Genomic DNA, 16,171 nt, shown 5'->3' on the forward strand with positions numbered 1-16,171 from the left:
TTGCCTTGCTCTGGACGGTCACCGGAGAGGAAAGGCAGGGGTTCTGTGGGCCCAGCATTACATTTCCTGTGAACACAACTTTGTGCTGCCATCTCGTGGCTGGGTAAACTCGAAAGGCTGCCAGCCACTTTGGAGCAACTTTCCAAAAAGGAACCAGATATTCAAAATGCATGTTCTCTGCCTGCCCAGAAGAAAAATTAACCAGCAATTTCTAATAACGGTGCCATCCCTGCCTTTCTATTTCCGGAGAAGAAAGTACCTCTTGTATTGTTAAGGTAGATTCCTGCCTGTTCCTTTAAAGAGAAAGGAATTCATTCCTGTTTTGGTTTTAGTTATTTTTGGATCAGCCCTCAGGCAGTGTTTTGAGTGAAGGTTTGAGAAGTTCAGAGAAAAGTCTTTAAAAAGAAGTACACCATTCCAGACCAGAAAGGGAGGCTGAAAGTGGAGACAGGTAAGTCTAATCTCTGGGACAGAGGTTCTCAAAGTGTGGTCCCTGTACCAGCTGCAACAGCACCAGTGGGGAAACGTGTTAACATGCACATTCTTGGCCCCCGGCCTACACCTGCTGAATCAGAAACTCTGGGGTGCAGCCCGGAGATCTGTGTTTTTAGCTGATTCTGGAGCAGGCTCCGTCTACAACACTGCGTTGGGGGATCGAAGCCACGTGTGGACAAACGTGAAGCTGATGACATTCAGCACCGATTCGGTTCTTCATTATACTCATCCCTCCCCATCCCCTCTCTGTGTGTTATTTACCCAGTAAACAACGAATGGATCTGCACTCAGTGACTATTTTGGGCAAGCCCCATTTCAGGTGGTGTTGATACTGGGATTGGTCTGAACAAGAGCCCAAGGATTTGCATTTCTAACAATTTCCCAGGTGACCCTGATGCTGCTGGTCTGGGAACTGGATTTTAGCAGCCCTGGTTTAGAGGTGAGAGCAGCAGGCCCCAAAGCCTTTGTGGTTTTCAGATGGAGCAGGCATCTCGGGCTTTTCAGGATCTGTGTGGCCGTGAGACCCACTTCTCAGCCCTTCCTGCCTCTTAACCGCGGGCACTCGGGAGACATGGTTATTTGAATTGAACTCTAGTCCATCAGAGAGGGATTAAAATAACATGCTGTGATTTCACCACCCAAAGTTGGCGCAATTGAGAAGCCCCGTGCAGATGTACAGTTACTAAAAAGCTTCAGTGAAAATTGTCAATTGCCTCGGAAATTTTGGCCGTCTATGGAAAGGCCTGCTTGGTGCTCTGCGCCCGTCTCCGGCTGATCGATACCGCTTGCATGCAGCATATCCGCCTCTTGTTTAATTTGCCATTTATAAGTGTGGTTGGTCCAACAACGCTAAACAATTCTAATGCAAAGGACAAATAAGCAGAACAGCAAATCAAACTGGATTTGTGGGCACAATTAAACAGTAAGCAATGTCAGAGCTGGGCGCAGTACCCCACGACAGGTAAGAATACAGGTGTCTGCTTGTGTGTCCTATGCACTCTCTACCGTCTGCTGACTGGACGCCGTTCCTCTGATGCGGCTTCTAGCCAGCATTGTCTGGGAAGGGAAGGCTAGACTTTGCTCTGTAATCTTAAGTCTTTCAGAGACAGTGGGTGAGGCAGCTTAGTGTGGTGGTAAAAACGCAAAGCTTTAAGGTCAGGCAAGGCTGATGCCCCCCCCCCAATCTGCTGATGCCCCCCCTCCCCCAATCCTTTATAGCTCGTGGGAAGTTATTTGATCTCTCTGGATCTCATTTTCTTCACCGGTAGATTTGGGACAGCACAGCCCACTTCTTGCAGTGGTTTTAGGGATTCAATGAAACAAAGGTAGGTAAGGCACATAGTAGGTGCTCAATATATGGTAGTAAACGCCCGGTTTCAGAGGGCTGGGACTTGAAGAGGCTGTGAGCACCCGCACTTGTCGTCTTCGTGCTCTGGGCCTTTTTCTCCCTCTTCAGCTTGCTCTGTGTTAAAATGTGAGTATACGAGCCCCCAGTGGAGGGCACCCCCGGGGCTGTGAAAGCTCTGTGACTCCCAGGGCAGCAGAAATGCTGGCCTTAGATCAACAGCATCAGGTGACCACCCCGGAGATGCGAACACAGGCCTTTACTACAAAAATGACGGAGCTGGGCCTTACTGACTGGGCTGAAGTAGGACGTGCTTGAATTTTAAAGGGGTTCGCCATCTCTGTGATAGGTGCCTGCCAGCTCAGTCACTGGGTTTGCTTAACGCGTTCCTCCGGGAAGAGTTGGGTGGTGAAGCAGTTGGGAGGAAGGAGAGGAGGCCTGGGTGGGGGCTGCTTAGGAGGTATGGAGGGGCCAGGCTTGGCTGTGCGTGGGGGTGTGAGAAAGAAGCGGTGTCGGGAGAAGTAGGGAGGTTGGCTGTGGGGTACTGAAGAGTCTGTTTTCAATTTTTCTGAAAAAAGACTGCTCTAGGTGAGTCCTACTCTGAAATCCTTTCTGTGAACCGTGGGTCACTTCTCCCACAGTGTGGCCCCATTGCCGAGGGAGTTTATAATTGAGATTCTGGGAGCGGGAAAAATCCATCTTATTATCACTGTGATGAATATACAGGGGAATGAGTTCAGGCCATGGGGTCAGATGTGGGCCTGAGTTAGAATCCAGATCTTCTCCATTGAGCTGAGCGACTTTGGGCTGGTTATGTAAGTAATCTGTGTCTCAGGTCTGACTGTAAGATGGGATTAATAATATACTTATCTTGCCAGACTGTTGTGAGGGTTAGCAGGGATAATGCAAGGAAGCATTTAGCAGAATTCCTGGTTGACGGGAAGTGCTGGATATTAACTAGGGTTAGGAGAGTGTTTCTCTTTAGATTCCCTTGCATGGATTTTTAGCTGTGCGACCTTCAAGGGGTCACCTATGCTTTGTGACACTGAGTTGCTTCAGCTTTTAAAAAATAGAAGTAGCCTGAGGGACCTGCAGGTGGAGGCCTGGGTCAGACGACTCTACTCCATGGTTTCGGATGCGTGCAGACAAAGCCATTCATTTTGAGACCCAGTCGGAGGCAGGAATGCCTGAGCTGGTGCCTTTGGGGGCGCTGGGAAGGGTCTGAAGTTCATCAGGAGAAGTGGTGTTTAGAAAGGAGTGTGTCTTCCGTTTTGACCTAGAGGAAACGGGGAGGGATGTGGAGTAGCACACTAAAGGCGGGGCTGGCTGATGAAACTTGGTGGTTGTATTTCCCAAAGGGTCGGCGCAGGTCCAGATTGGCTGCCTGGGCTCCATCTGCACCTGTCACGCATGCCCTCACTTGACTTTGGGATCAGCCGCTGAGGCAGGCTCAGCAACTGGGACCTGGAAAGAGGCCCTGCTGTTATATGGACCCACTTTCCAAATTTTGCTGATTTTCATTGATTAATTGATTGCACATGTATTGAACATTGATTATAATCTAGGTGTGGGGGATTCAGCAGTGAACAAAACACACGGAAGCCTTGCTCTCCAAGACTTTGCAGTCTTGTAGGGATAATAGCTTATATACATGTATAATGAAGATTTTTGCCGTGAAGTGCAAGTTCTGAATGCCGTGAGACTGAACAATAGGATAAAACCTAGTTTAGATTTGGGGGGTGGGTTGGCAGCCAGAAGAAATGAAACAGGCATGAGTTTGGTTAGAGAGGAGAAGACACTGGCTGAAGTGGAGACAGGCTTTGATTTATTTATTTTAGACACAAGCCTCTCTTTCACAAAGGCATTGACCATGGGAACAGCAGTTGCCCTGCTTCCTGAAGCTATTGTCCTCTGAATGCACACTTTGTGCTTCCCCCGCCCGGTTGGCCTTCCTCCTTCAGTTACCCCAGCCCGTGTAAGTTTCAGCTCTGGGCTCAGCTCTAGTCCCACGTGGATACAGCTTCTTACCTCTTCCACTTTCTAAGTGCTCTCCTTCTCTAGACTTTCCTCAGCCTGCGTCTGAACTGCTCTTTCCACCTCAAAGGCGACAATATGGCAATGTTTTGTCACTCCCGTGTGACATGTGTATGCTAGTTTGTATGTCCTACACCCCTGCAAAAGTATGTGTAGTGTCTCCCCAGCGAGAGTACTGATAGAGGCAGTAGAGTGTTAGAGCTAAAGGAGACAATATAGATATTATCCTCCAAACTGCTCATCCTTAGTAGCATAAAACTGAAACCCAGAGAAGTGAAAGGGTCCTACTAGTCACTGGATGGGTATCTAGGAGTGTGACCATGTCTTGTTATTTTATGGTTTGCATATATCAGGATGCTTGAACATATTTTCTCATTGATTGTGTATTCCCCTTGTTGGACTATTCCATTACCCGCAGCAATGGATGTAGCACCTGGTGTCACTTAGCCCCTTTGCGTGACTTGATTACCTTATTTGTCAAATGGGAATAATAATCCAAATGAACAGACAGTTACTAAAGTTCTTTGCAAATCTTTGGGGATATAAAGTTGGTAAGACAGATCTGGTCCCCTGCCTTAGGAGAGCACACAATGGTAGAACTTGGTAAAGGAGAAGTTATAAGAGAACAAAAATACTGATAATAAAGGACTATGCAACATATGGGAACATGGAGTAGACCAACAGATTTTGTTTGGGAGAATTGCGAAAGTTCATTAATACCTTCTGTACTCACCTCAGCCTTGTATCATGAGATGCCAGTAAGACAATGCAGTGAAAATGTGGGGAAAATTAGAAGGAGTATATATGGATACACTATTTACATGGATGTATTGTGATTTGGGAGGCTTTGGCGAGGGGTAAGAGAAGAGAATGACGGCTGGGAAGAGAAGGGGAACAGACTTTCCAATGAACCAGCACATTTTACAAAGAGAAAATTCAGGTCCATGGCTATAAGCCATCTAAGCTATAGCCATCCAGCTTGTAAACTGATCTTTTTGTCACAGGAATGACCAAACCTATTCATTCCATTAATGCAGTTGAAAGCTCTCTATGTCTTAGGGTGTTAATGACCATTACCTTCCCACTGGAAGAAGATGGCTGGGAAGGCCAGTGATAGAAGAGCAGATAAGATATTGGTGGGGATTGGACCTTTGGAATGGATTCCCCATTCCAAACCCGTATGGGAAAACCCATTGTGGTGATGGGCTATGTCTTGTCAGAGTAATGAACCCTGATGGGCTGGTGAGAGATTCTCTTTTCTCCCCCTGTGCCCTCTGTCCCGGAATCATGGATATTTGAATAGTGTGTTGTTTTGAAAGAGTACTTTGCAAATATGAACAGCTGTCATAATGAAAACACAATGTTCAGAGAAGTATTACTTGGTTAGGATTCACAATGGCATGGGTCAAAGGACATTGCCCAAAGCAAAATAATTATGTATGGTCAAAGTCTGACATCATCCCAGGAGGCAGTCCTGAAAACAACAACAGCAACAAAAACCCTTAGTATTACTTAGTGTGATGCACTTGACACTTGGTTCTGCCCAAACTCAGGAGGAACATCCGATCTAGAGCTGCGTGGGAGAGGGAAACGTGACCACGGGGCACCCTCTGGTGGTGAGGCAGGCCCACTACAGTTCATGCCCTGAGTCCATGCCCCTGTGGGAAGGAAACCTGGACATCTCAGGTTTTTAGTGTCCCAGATGTGGAGGGACATTTTCTATCTGCTAAGAGAATGTTCTGAGGGTCTTCTTGCTGGGCTGGGTCGCAATAAAACAGGCAAGCACTGTGGAGTCTTGCATAAATAGCTCATTATTAGAGCGAAAATGGTACAAGAAGAGCTCCGCTGTAAATCACTGGGGCACATGGCTAATTCAACCAGAACTAGAGCCCCACGTCTTATACAACCGTCTGTCCTTCCTTCTTTGCTTCCTCCACTTCTCCAACATTAACCATCAAGGGGTATTCTTTCTTTGAAGTTGAATCTGTGTTATACTGCTGTGGAAACAGCAGTAATTGCGATACCCCCGCACCATTAGTGGGCTTTCTTCTTTGTGGCACCGTGAGCCTTCAGGAAGTACAGATGGAAAGGGGAAGGCTGGAAAGGAGATCATTCAAATGACTGGTTGTCATCTCACCCCAGGAGGGATGCCTTCGATACCAATCAATGCACAGATGTCGCATTGTTGTTGGCATAACTTGGGTGACAAAGGGCCTGTGATCTTAGGGATCATAACTGGAGCTGTCCTCAGCTCAATTTCACAGTGGTGCCACGTGATACTTTAACTGCTGCACCTTAAAAACGAGGGGAGGTCATTTAAGTGATGGCACCTCAGTGCTGCCTGGTTTTGTCTCTAGCTAAAGCTGACTGAGACACCCCAGGCCAGCTGGCAACGTGGGCACGTCAGCAGGCCAGACATTCCCAGTGTGTGCCCGGATGTCCTTTTAGGCTGATCCTTTGTGTGTCATGACCCCGCGGCAAAGCCAGGTCAGAACATAGAGTATCCGGCACCCCCACTTTACGAACAACTGGGGCAGACTTGTGTTCATTGGAGCAGGAGTCTGAGACAACGAGTACTGGGTCACCTGCAACTGGAATGTGTGTGTGTGTGTGTGTGTGTGTGTGTGTGTGTGTGTGTGTGTGTGTTTGGGGGTGGGGTTGCATGCCTGTGCTTTAGCCACTAGATTCATTGTCACTGCAAGACACTACAAGAGTCCATTCTTTTGTGATGACAAAGAATGCATGGTGGCTAATAGCGGCTTTGCCCTCACACAGGCTTTGCTGCCACCACCCCTAGATCCTCTGAGTAGCCGTGGGTGAGTTGGGGAAATCGGGGGGGGGGGGTGGGGGGGACAGAGCTGTTCTTCATGGTGGCATCTCCTGCAGCAGAAACAAGTCGAGGCAATCTGTGGGTTCCAGGGAGCTGTATCTGGCTCCAGCTTGCTTGAAGCTGAGTGTGAGGTGTGTGTCTCCTCAGAGGCAGCCTGGAAGGATCTACTCCTAGTCCATTTTGCTCAGGGCCAGTGACTGTTCTTGGGCAGTGAGGCAGATGGTAACCTCCAGTTAGGAGATACCCCACAGGAAATTAAGTCAGCATTTTTTTCCATTTTTTTTTTAACAACCAATCCAAATACTTAGAACATTTCATTAATTTTTGTAGTACACACTTTTAACTGAAACAGGTAAACCCAATGTCAGGGGTTGTCACATTGCAAAAGCGTTTTTATAACCAATTAGATTTTAAATTTTTTATGTTTTCATATTCACAGAGCTCCTGCCCAGTATATACTGGAAATCACCATATCCAAACACTTGTTTATAACTTAAAGGCCTTTAGGAATCATCAAAGGGAGGGGTGCCTGGGTGGCACAGTTGTTAAGCGTCTGCCTTCGGCTCAGGGCATGATCCCGGCGTTCTGGGATCGAGCCCCACATCAGGCTTCTCCACTAAGAGCCTGCTTCTTCCTCTCCCACTCCCCCTGCTTGTGTTCCCTCTCTCGCTGGCTGTCTTTCTCACAAATAAATAAATAAAATCTTGAAAAAAAAAAAAAGGAATCATCAAAAGGAGACATAAGGAGGTAACCTGTCAGGCGTGTTCTGGTCTTCAAAGGGATTTTCGCACTGTGCTTTTGAAGATTCCACCACCATTGAGAAAGTTCTTTCCCTGGAAATCCTCAGGAAAATCACTTACTGAGAAAATTCCTTGGTCAGTGCCCGTGGATGGGTAGGGGCTTGTGTGGAGTATGTTGAGTGAGCTGGTCTGCGCTGTAATCTACTGTAGACATTTGATTATCTGTAGGCGTTAGATGGTCTGAAAGTTGCTAGATAGCACCGGATGACAACAGTTTCTTTTAACTCCCCAGTAGAGATCCCCTTGTGGGTAGATTACTCATGTGGACAGCTCTGAATTCTGCCGTTCAGCTGGGCACCTGAAAAAAGTGGACTTACTCTATGGGATACTGTGAAAGATGGGATGTGACCAGTAAGAAAAGAAGTTCATTTAAAAAGAGAGAGAGAGAGAGATGCCCTTTTGATGTTGAAATTTCAAGTTGGCAGAACGTTCAGTATTGCTCTTCTAGGTTTATAATAAGTGAGGTCCAGACCGAGAGTCCAGGGATGCCTGCGTAGGTGCTCCAGAGACATCTCCTCTGAGAAAGCCGGAGGGTGAAGCACGGCTCTGTAGCATACTCGGCTGGTGCTCACCAATTGCTCTAACTTGGGACATTTCATTGATTCATTCGACAGGTAATTACTGAATACCTACTATGTGCCGGGGCACAAGAGTGTACAACCATTTTAATTTATCTTCTCAGATACATTGTTTTCAATGTTTATCAAAGTAATAAAGAAGGGCTTAGTAATGGCAAGAAGCAGTCTTTTGCCTGGTCATTACCCCACCCCAACCCCTGCTTTGATCTATTTAGTATTTAATTTTTCTGGTGATTATCTCCTTATAATATGCTATATCTCTATTTCTTAATTTATGAGTGTTAGATAATATTTTTAATTTTCCACTAGGAAAAATGAGGAATGGGCTCATTTATACCATGGTCACCTATTCTTGCTTCTCTCCTTCCTACTTCCACTCAATGTTTGGTACTTCCTACTAAATTATTATTATTATTATTATTATTATTATTATTATTATTATTATTATTACTATTGACTGCTTCCTTCTCACCTCAAACCAAGGGAGAAGGGCCTTTAAGATCACCACTCAGAAAAAGTGGAGGTCTCTGCCAGAAAGAGAGACTGGCAGTTTTTTTGTCCTTTAGGTACCAAATTTCTAAGTGTCTATCTTGTGAATGTTGCTTGTGGTCACTCTCTGAGTCCTGGATCCCAGATCTGTGGCTCCCATTTCACCTTTCTTGGGTAAGCTGATGACTGATTTAGACTCCTTACCTGAGGGTGTACACATTGACCTAAATTCTTGCCCGTAACATGGAACCACAGCTTCCCCTGACATGCATCACATCTACTGAAAACCTTGTCTTCCTCAGTTTAGATAGGTTCTACCAGGTCTTTGGGGGTAGGGGGCATGGATTTCTTCTCAACTCCAAGAACTCAAACTCTCAAACTCTTTTCCAGACAAAATAGCTTCCCTTCTGTCTCATTTACTCCCTTACCCTTACTAAGCCGTGCTCTTTAGTTCTCCAATGGTTGGCTCTTCTCGCAGTCCAAGATGGCCAAGAGATTTATCCCTCGTGCCAATTGGACCCGTAGTTAGTAGTGGGTGCTATGATGCTGTGAAGAATGAGATCCCCTTAGGGAACAACACAATGGCTGATACCCTAACATCCATTCCAGTTAAGATGGCTGAGTCTAGAGCTGCAGGCTCATCTTCTCTGGGCCAGTGAATAATCTAGGAAAGGGCAAGCAGTCCACCTTTGAACACTGTGATGTGAGGAGAGGCCTGCTGAGGGTTTCTGGGAAAGGTAACTTTTCTCCTACAAGTGGGGAAAGATGATCTCTCTGTATCCTCTGGACCTTGTCATCCTGGATATGATTTCTGCTGTAGCCATCTTCCAACCAGAATGAATCTTAAGCCAAATTTGAGGATGGCAAAAGAGACAGATTGAGAGAAACAGGGTCCTTGACAACTTCATCAAGCCACTGAATCAACCAACCCTCAATCTACCCCCAGTCTGGCCCTCTAGACTTTCTGGTATGTGAGAGAATACATTTCTATATTGTTTCAGCCAGTTTGTGTCAAGGTGTCTGAAATCAGACCAACTGATATGATTTCTGAAGTCATTTTTGGAAGCAAAAAAAAAAGGGACCTGTGATTCATTAGCTATGTCTGTCAGTGATGGAGGTGTAGACGTTTGTGAATCTGTTCTCTAGCTACTCCTCCTGTTTTGCTTTCATTACTACCCAGAATAGTATTTTTTTAATTGAGGTATAATTGACATATAACAACATCCTGTTAGTTTCAGGTGTACCATTTGATATTTGTATATATTGAGAAATAACACCATAATAAGTATAGTTAACATCCCTTACTGCACATAGCTATCATTCCTTTCCTTGTATTGAAAACTTTTAGGATTTATTCTCTTAGCACTTGTAAATACACAGTATAAGTATTTAGTATACTATGGTTGCCTTGCTCTACATTGTATGCCCAGGATTTATTTATTTTTTAACTGGAAGTTTATACCTTTTGCCCACCTTCACCCATTTTGCTCACCCCTAACCCCTGCCTCTGGCAACCACCAATGTGTTCTCTGTGCCTTTGAGTTCAGTTTTCATTTTGGATTCCACATATAAGTGAGAATACAGTATTTGTCTCTCTCTGTCTAGCTAACTTTACTTAGCATAATACCCTCAGAGTCCATCCATGTTGTTGCAAATGGCAAGATCTCCTTCTTTTTTATGACTAAATAATATTCCATTCATCTTTATCCATCCGTTCATTAATGGACACTTAGATTGCTTCCATGTCTATGGCTATTGTAAATAATGCTGCAATGCACGTGGGAGGGGCAGTGCATGTATCTCTTTGAGTTAGTGTTTTTCTTTTTCTTCAGATAAATACCCAGAAATGAAATTGCTGGATAATATAGTAGTTCTGTTTTTAATATTTTGAGAAAACTCCATACTGTTTTCTGTAGTGGCTGTACCAATTTACATAGCCACAGCAATGTACAAGGATTCCCGTTTCTCTACATACTCACTAACAGCCATTCTAACAGGTGTGAGATGATATCTCATTGTGAATTTGATTTGTGTTTCCCTGATAATTAGTGACATTTTCTTGGACCTCTTGGCCATCTATATATGTTTTTTTGGAAAAATGTCTACTCAGACCCTTTACCCATTTTTAAAAAAAGATTATTTGAGATAGAGCGAGTGAGAAAGCAGGAGCAGGGGAGCAGAGGGAGAGGGAGAAGCCAGCTCCATACTAAGGAGGGAGTCCCATGAGGGGTTTGATCCTAAGACCCCGGGATCATGACCTGAGCTGAAGGCAGATGCTTAACCCAACTGAGCCACCCAGGTGCCCCTCTTTGCCCATTTTTAAATTGAACTCTTTTTCTGGTGTTGAGTTGTATAAGTTATTAATGTATTTTGGATTTTAATCCTTTATCAGATATATGATTTACAAATATTTTCTCTCATTCAGTAGGTTGCCTTTTTATTTTGTTGATCATTTCCTTTGCTGTGCAGAAGCTTTTTAGAATAATGTAGTCCTACTAATTTATTTTTGCTTTTCGTGCTTTTGCTTTTGGTGTCAAGTCTAAAAATCATCACCAAGACTAATGTCCAGGAGCTTACCACCCATGTTTTTATCTAGGAGTTTAATGGTTTCAGGTCTTATGTTTAAGTCTTTAATCCATTTTGAGTTGATTTTTGTCTGTGGTGTAAGATAGTGGCCTAGTTTCATTCTTTTCCATGTGGCTGTCCAGTTTCCCCAACACCATTGATTGAAGAGACTGTCATTTTCCCTGTTGTATATTCTTGGCTTTTTTGGTCATGAGTTAGTTGACCATATAGGTGGGGGTTTATTTCTGGGCTCCCTATTCTATTCTGTTGGTTTATGTGCCTGTTTTAATGTCAATACTGTACTGTTTTGATTACTATAGCTTTGTAGTGTAGTTTGAAATCTGGGGGCATGATACCTCTGGCTTTGTTGTTCTTTCTCAAGATTGATTTGTCTATTCAGGCTTTTTGTAGTTGCAATACAAATTTTAGAATTATTTGTTCTAATTCTGTAAAAAATGCCATTGAGATTTTAATGGAGATTGCATTGAATCTGTAGATTCCTTTGGGTATTATAGACATTTAAACACTATTAATACTTCCAATCTGCGAACACAGAATATCTTTCTATTTATTTTTGTCGTCTTCAATTTATTTCATCCGCGTCTTACAGTTTTCAGTGTATAGGTCTTTCCCCGCCATGGTTAAATTTATTGCTCTGTATATTATTCTTTTTGATGTAACTGCAAGTGGGATGACTTTCTTAATTTTTCTTTCTGATAGTTCATTATTAGTGTATAGAAATACAACAGATTTTTGTATGTTGACTTTATATCTTGCAGTTTTACTCAGTTTTTTGGTGGAGTCTTTAGGGTTTTCTATATATAATATCATGTCATCTGCAAATAGTGGCAGTTTTATTTCTTCCTTTCTGATTTGGATGCCTTTTATTACCATTTTTTTGGCTAATTGTTCTGCCTAGGGCTTCCAATACTAGGTGGAATAAAAGTGGTGACAGAGGGCGTCCTTGTCTTATTCCTGACCTTAGAGGAGAAGCTTTCAGATTTTCCTTGTTGAGTATGGTGTTAGCTGTGGGCTTGCCATATATGGCGTTTATTATGTTGAGAGTTTTATCATAATAAAATGTTGAATTTTATCAATTCTTTTTCTGTGCCTATTGAGATGATCGTATGATTTTTACCCTTCATTTTGTTAAATGTGGCATACCACGTTGATTTGTGGTTGTTGAACCATCCCTCCATCTCTGAAATAAATCCCACTTAATCCTGGTGTATGATCCTTTTAATGTATTGTTGAATTCTGTTTGCTAATATTTTTTTTTAAAGATTTTATTTATTTATTTGACAGAGATAGAGACAGCCAGCGGGAGAGGGAACACAAGCAGGGGGAGTGGGAGAGGAAGAAGCAGGCTCATAGCGGAGGAGCCTGATGTGGGGCTCGATCCCATAATGCCGGGATCACGCCCTGAGCCGAAGGCAGACGCTTAACCACTGTGCCACCCAGGCGCCCCTGTTTGCTAATATTTTGTTGCAGATCTTTGCATCTGTGTTCATCAGGGATATTAACCTGTGATTTTATTTTCTTGTGGTTTCCTTCTCTGGGTTTTGCTATCAGAGCAATGCTGGCCTTGTAAAACGAGTTTGGAAGGGTTCCCATTTCTTCCATATTTTGAGGTGCGTGCAGTAATTATTGCATAAAATGAGTTTCCTGCCTTTATGTCTCATTCTATGCTTTAGCTTCCTGAACTGCCCAACCCATTCAACACCTCACTTTTTCTATTCCTTTTGACTCCCACGGGTACTGACCTTTTACTTATTCCATTCTTACGACCTTCCTCTTCCGCAATGTAGGGATTTAAAAATCCACCTGGGAGGACAGACAGGACACCGACAGGAACACAATATACTGCAGCCCTCTTAGAAGCACCAGCTGCTTGGTGTTAAGAACGCGTGTGAAGCAGATCTGATTGCTCTAAACGTGCCTCCATCAGTTGCTAGGGCTGAGCTGGCTGACCCGAGGGGCTGAGTGTGTCCCCAGTCTGGACTTCAGTGATCTGTGGCTTGCTCTCCAGAAGCCGTATGCATGGTCAAAGAGGATGCTCTATCTGGAGAAGAAGAGCTTTCCTTTGGTCAAAGATACACAGTATACTGATGACCAGAAAAAAACACAGCTTTTGAGCTTCTACTGACATTGTACTAGGAGCCTCTCTTAATTTCTGGAGTCCTCAATACATGTTTTAGGGCTGTAAATGAGAATGGTAAGAGGTTGTGTGGAAACAATGGGGCTGCCATTTCTCAGCTTCCGTTTTTCATTTAACTTGGAAACAAGCTCTAGGGACTCAACCTGTGTTGCTTGTAAATTCAACCAAAAATAAAATGGATAATATGCATAGGTGTAACTTATGGAGGAATTCATGGTGTCCGCAGCAACAGACTTATACTATTTTTTCCTGCTTACTAATTGATTAAAAAATATGTATGTATTGCAAAGTTCATTTATTGATCGAGAGGAGAGTGAAAAGGATAGCTTCTCTAATTAAAACCGATTGGAGCTGTGAAAGTTTAATTAATTGGATGCATGTCACTTCATTTCCATGTTATGTTGTGCACAGCGCTCTGTTTTCATAATTAACGTGTTGTGTCAGGGTGGTGGGTGTCTCTCTAATTAACAGTCTGAGGGAAAAGTGATGTATGGGCCTGCTGACTAGGCAGAGTGGGTGGAAAGAGAAGTCCCAGCTAGAATCTGCAGTTTCTGTTCCCTGTGGTCGTTTTCTTGCCATTTTATCACCCTTTGTTCAGTGACTGAGGTTTTGGTGGATCTTCCCAGAGACTGCTCTTTGTTTGTTTTCTGGGTGTTTCTCCATCAGAGGACAGAGACTGCAGGGTGAAGACTGTCACCAGGTGGGGGAGGGTCCCTCTGACCGTTCTCTCCTCCAGACTCCCTCACCGTTCCCTGCATATGCTCCTTGCTCCTTGCTCACTGAGTGTGCACTCTCAGCAAGCTATGGTGACGGCTGGGTGGCTTTGAGCCCAGACTCCAGCTTCTTACTAGACATGTGACCTTGGGGAAATTCCCTAAATTCTCGGTGCCTCAGTTTCCTCATTTATAAAATGGGAATGCTAAGACATAGTAATGGTGTGTGGGGCTTGCACAAAACAATGTAGGTGGCATCTTTAGCAGCCTGTAGGTATTGAACACTTTGGTCTCTCTCCTATATAGATTTTTCCTCTTTTAAAATCTTTATTTGAATCGTCCTTTTGTAGATTGTAACTCCTAACTGACCCCACCCCTGTGTCTTCCTCCTCAAATCCATACCCTACTTTTTTCCAGAATTCTTTTTTCCTAAATGAAAAGTTGATTTTATGGATGCTTTGGCACTCTCTTGCCCAGAAGATGCTTCGACTCTGCTGTGTAGGAGTTCTCAGCCCTGTATAAGCTAGCCCCACTGTCTACTTGGCCAGCCTCACCTACAGCTCCCCTTTCCTCAACCCTCCAACCATTGCCCACCCACCCCAATGCCTCGTCTCCCTCACAGCTGAGCACAGCGTACCCTTTTCCTCTTCTGCCCACAAGTCTCTGTTTCTCAGAAAAGCAAATATCCTACCAGTGTTTTTCACATTGAGCTCAAATGTCATCTCTCCTCCCACAGCATTTTTTATTTGCAAGTTCTTCCAGGCTGGGGCTGTGTCTTGGTCATCCTTGTGTTCTAGTGCCTGGCAAGAGTGTAACACGAAGCCGACTTTTAATGATTGTCGAATGATGTCTCCAAAGAGCAAAAGTTTTCTTCAAGCAGAGTTACTATTTAATATTTGCCTTCGCACAAGCTGTTGGCTCCATTCAGACAGGGGGCATTTCTGTTTTGTTCAGCGTTGTTCCCTGGCACATGATAGGTACTCAATAAATAAAATTGGCACATCACCTGGTCTATATACCTCACAGGTATATCGTGAGAGGACAAATTCATGATGAATATAAAGTTCTTCAAGTTTAAAAATGATTGAACATACAGCAAGATTATTTATGATAGAATAATAGTTGCTATTGATGTTATTGCCATGATACAAGTTATTATTGTTGGAAGGTGTGCTCTTCTCTTTTTGGAGTAGATTTCCAGAGTAGCATGGCCTCTGGATCCTTCTATGTGCTGTCATCACAACTGAGAGTGCACTCTTGATTGTCAGAGAGGAATCCTGAAGCTTTTGCTCAGCCAGTCCTGCAACTGAGCTGCTTGTGAGTCTCATCCTATTCCTTTAAAAAAATCCTATAATCTCTGTTTTTCCTATAATATGCTATTGTCCTACCTCAGTGACATGTAGTAGATAATGCATTCTGGTAATTTTAGAAAATCATTTTATTTCCAGGCACTTATATGAGTCTAATCAAGATTTATAATTTAGCCAAGGAATCTTTCTTTCTTTCTTTCTTTCTTTCTTTCTTTCTTTCTTTCTTTCTTTCTTTCTTTCTTTTTTTTTCATTAAAGGGGGTTTTCTCTTTACTTCTTACAAATGCTTGACCTTGTATCAATTAACAAGTCTTTCCCTCTAGTGTGAAACCCAGAAAACAAAACCCAGCCATGAAGATGGTCTCCAGGCCCCTTCTCACTAATCCGGGAGGGCCTTCAGGAAATGGGGCCCAATCCCATGTTCTAGTTTTACTAGCTCTTTGCATGTGAATGTAGTTCAGGAAATTGGATTACACTCCAGACCTGCTACCTTCAGGCCAATACCAGTGCCATTCTATGGGCAATATTTACAGCCCTGGGAGCTGGACATGATGGAGACCCAAGGTGATTAAAAATAGCTTCACACTGAAATGACTTTTTTTCAGAGGCCCTATCCCTCCACGTCAAAATTTAATATTAATTTAAAAAAAATTCAGGCCCTGAACTCTTTCCCCAGGTATATCTTGAATCTCATAGAAAAGCGAGGAATGCTGGCCATGGGGAGTTTAGCTGGGGTGAAGGCCCTGGGGTCTGAGGGTCCGGGTTCTAGCCAGGCTCCCGCTGGTTGGCCATGTGTCAGAGGAAGTCACTCAACTTTTCTGGGCTTTGGTTTCCGGGTCAGTTGAACGAAGAGGC

At 43.8% G+C, this 16,171-nt stretch overlaps 1 long non-coding RNA gene across 1 annotated transcript in view; it reads left to right on the forward strand.

Annotated features, from left to right (window-relative positions):
* The first annotated feature begins 378 nt into the window (after positions 1-378).
* Positions 379-16,171, forward strand: part of LOC123782553 (uncharacterized) — a 138,026-nt gene continuing 122,233 nt past the window's right edge. The window contains exon 1 of the long non-coding RNA XR_015725292.1: positions 379-451. This is a non-coding gene — a long non-coding RNA (uncharacterized LOC123782553). The remainder of the gene's footprint in view (positions 452-16,171) is intronic.

This window comes from Ursus americanus, chromosome 1 (assembly GCF_024610735.1).
Source record: "Ursus americanus isolate L20-20 chromosome 1, mUrsAme1.1.p, whole genome shotgun sequence".
Taxonomy (NCBI): domain Eukaryota; kingdom Metazoa; phylum Chordata; class Mammalia; order Carnivora; family Ursidae; genus Ursus; species Ursus americanus.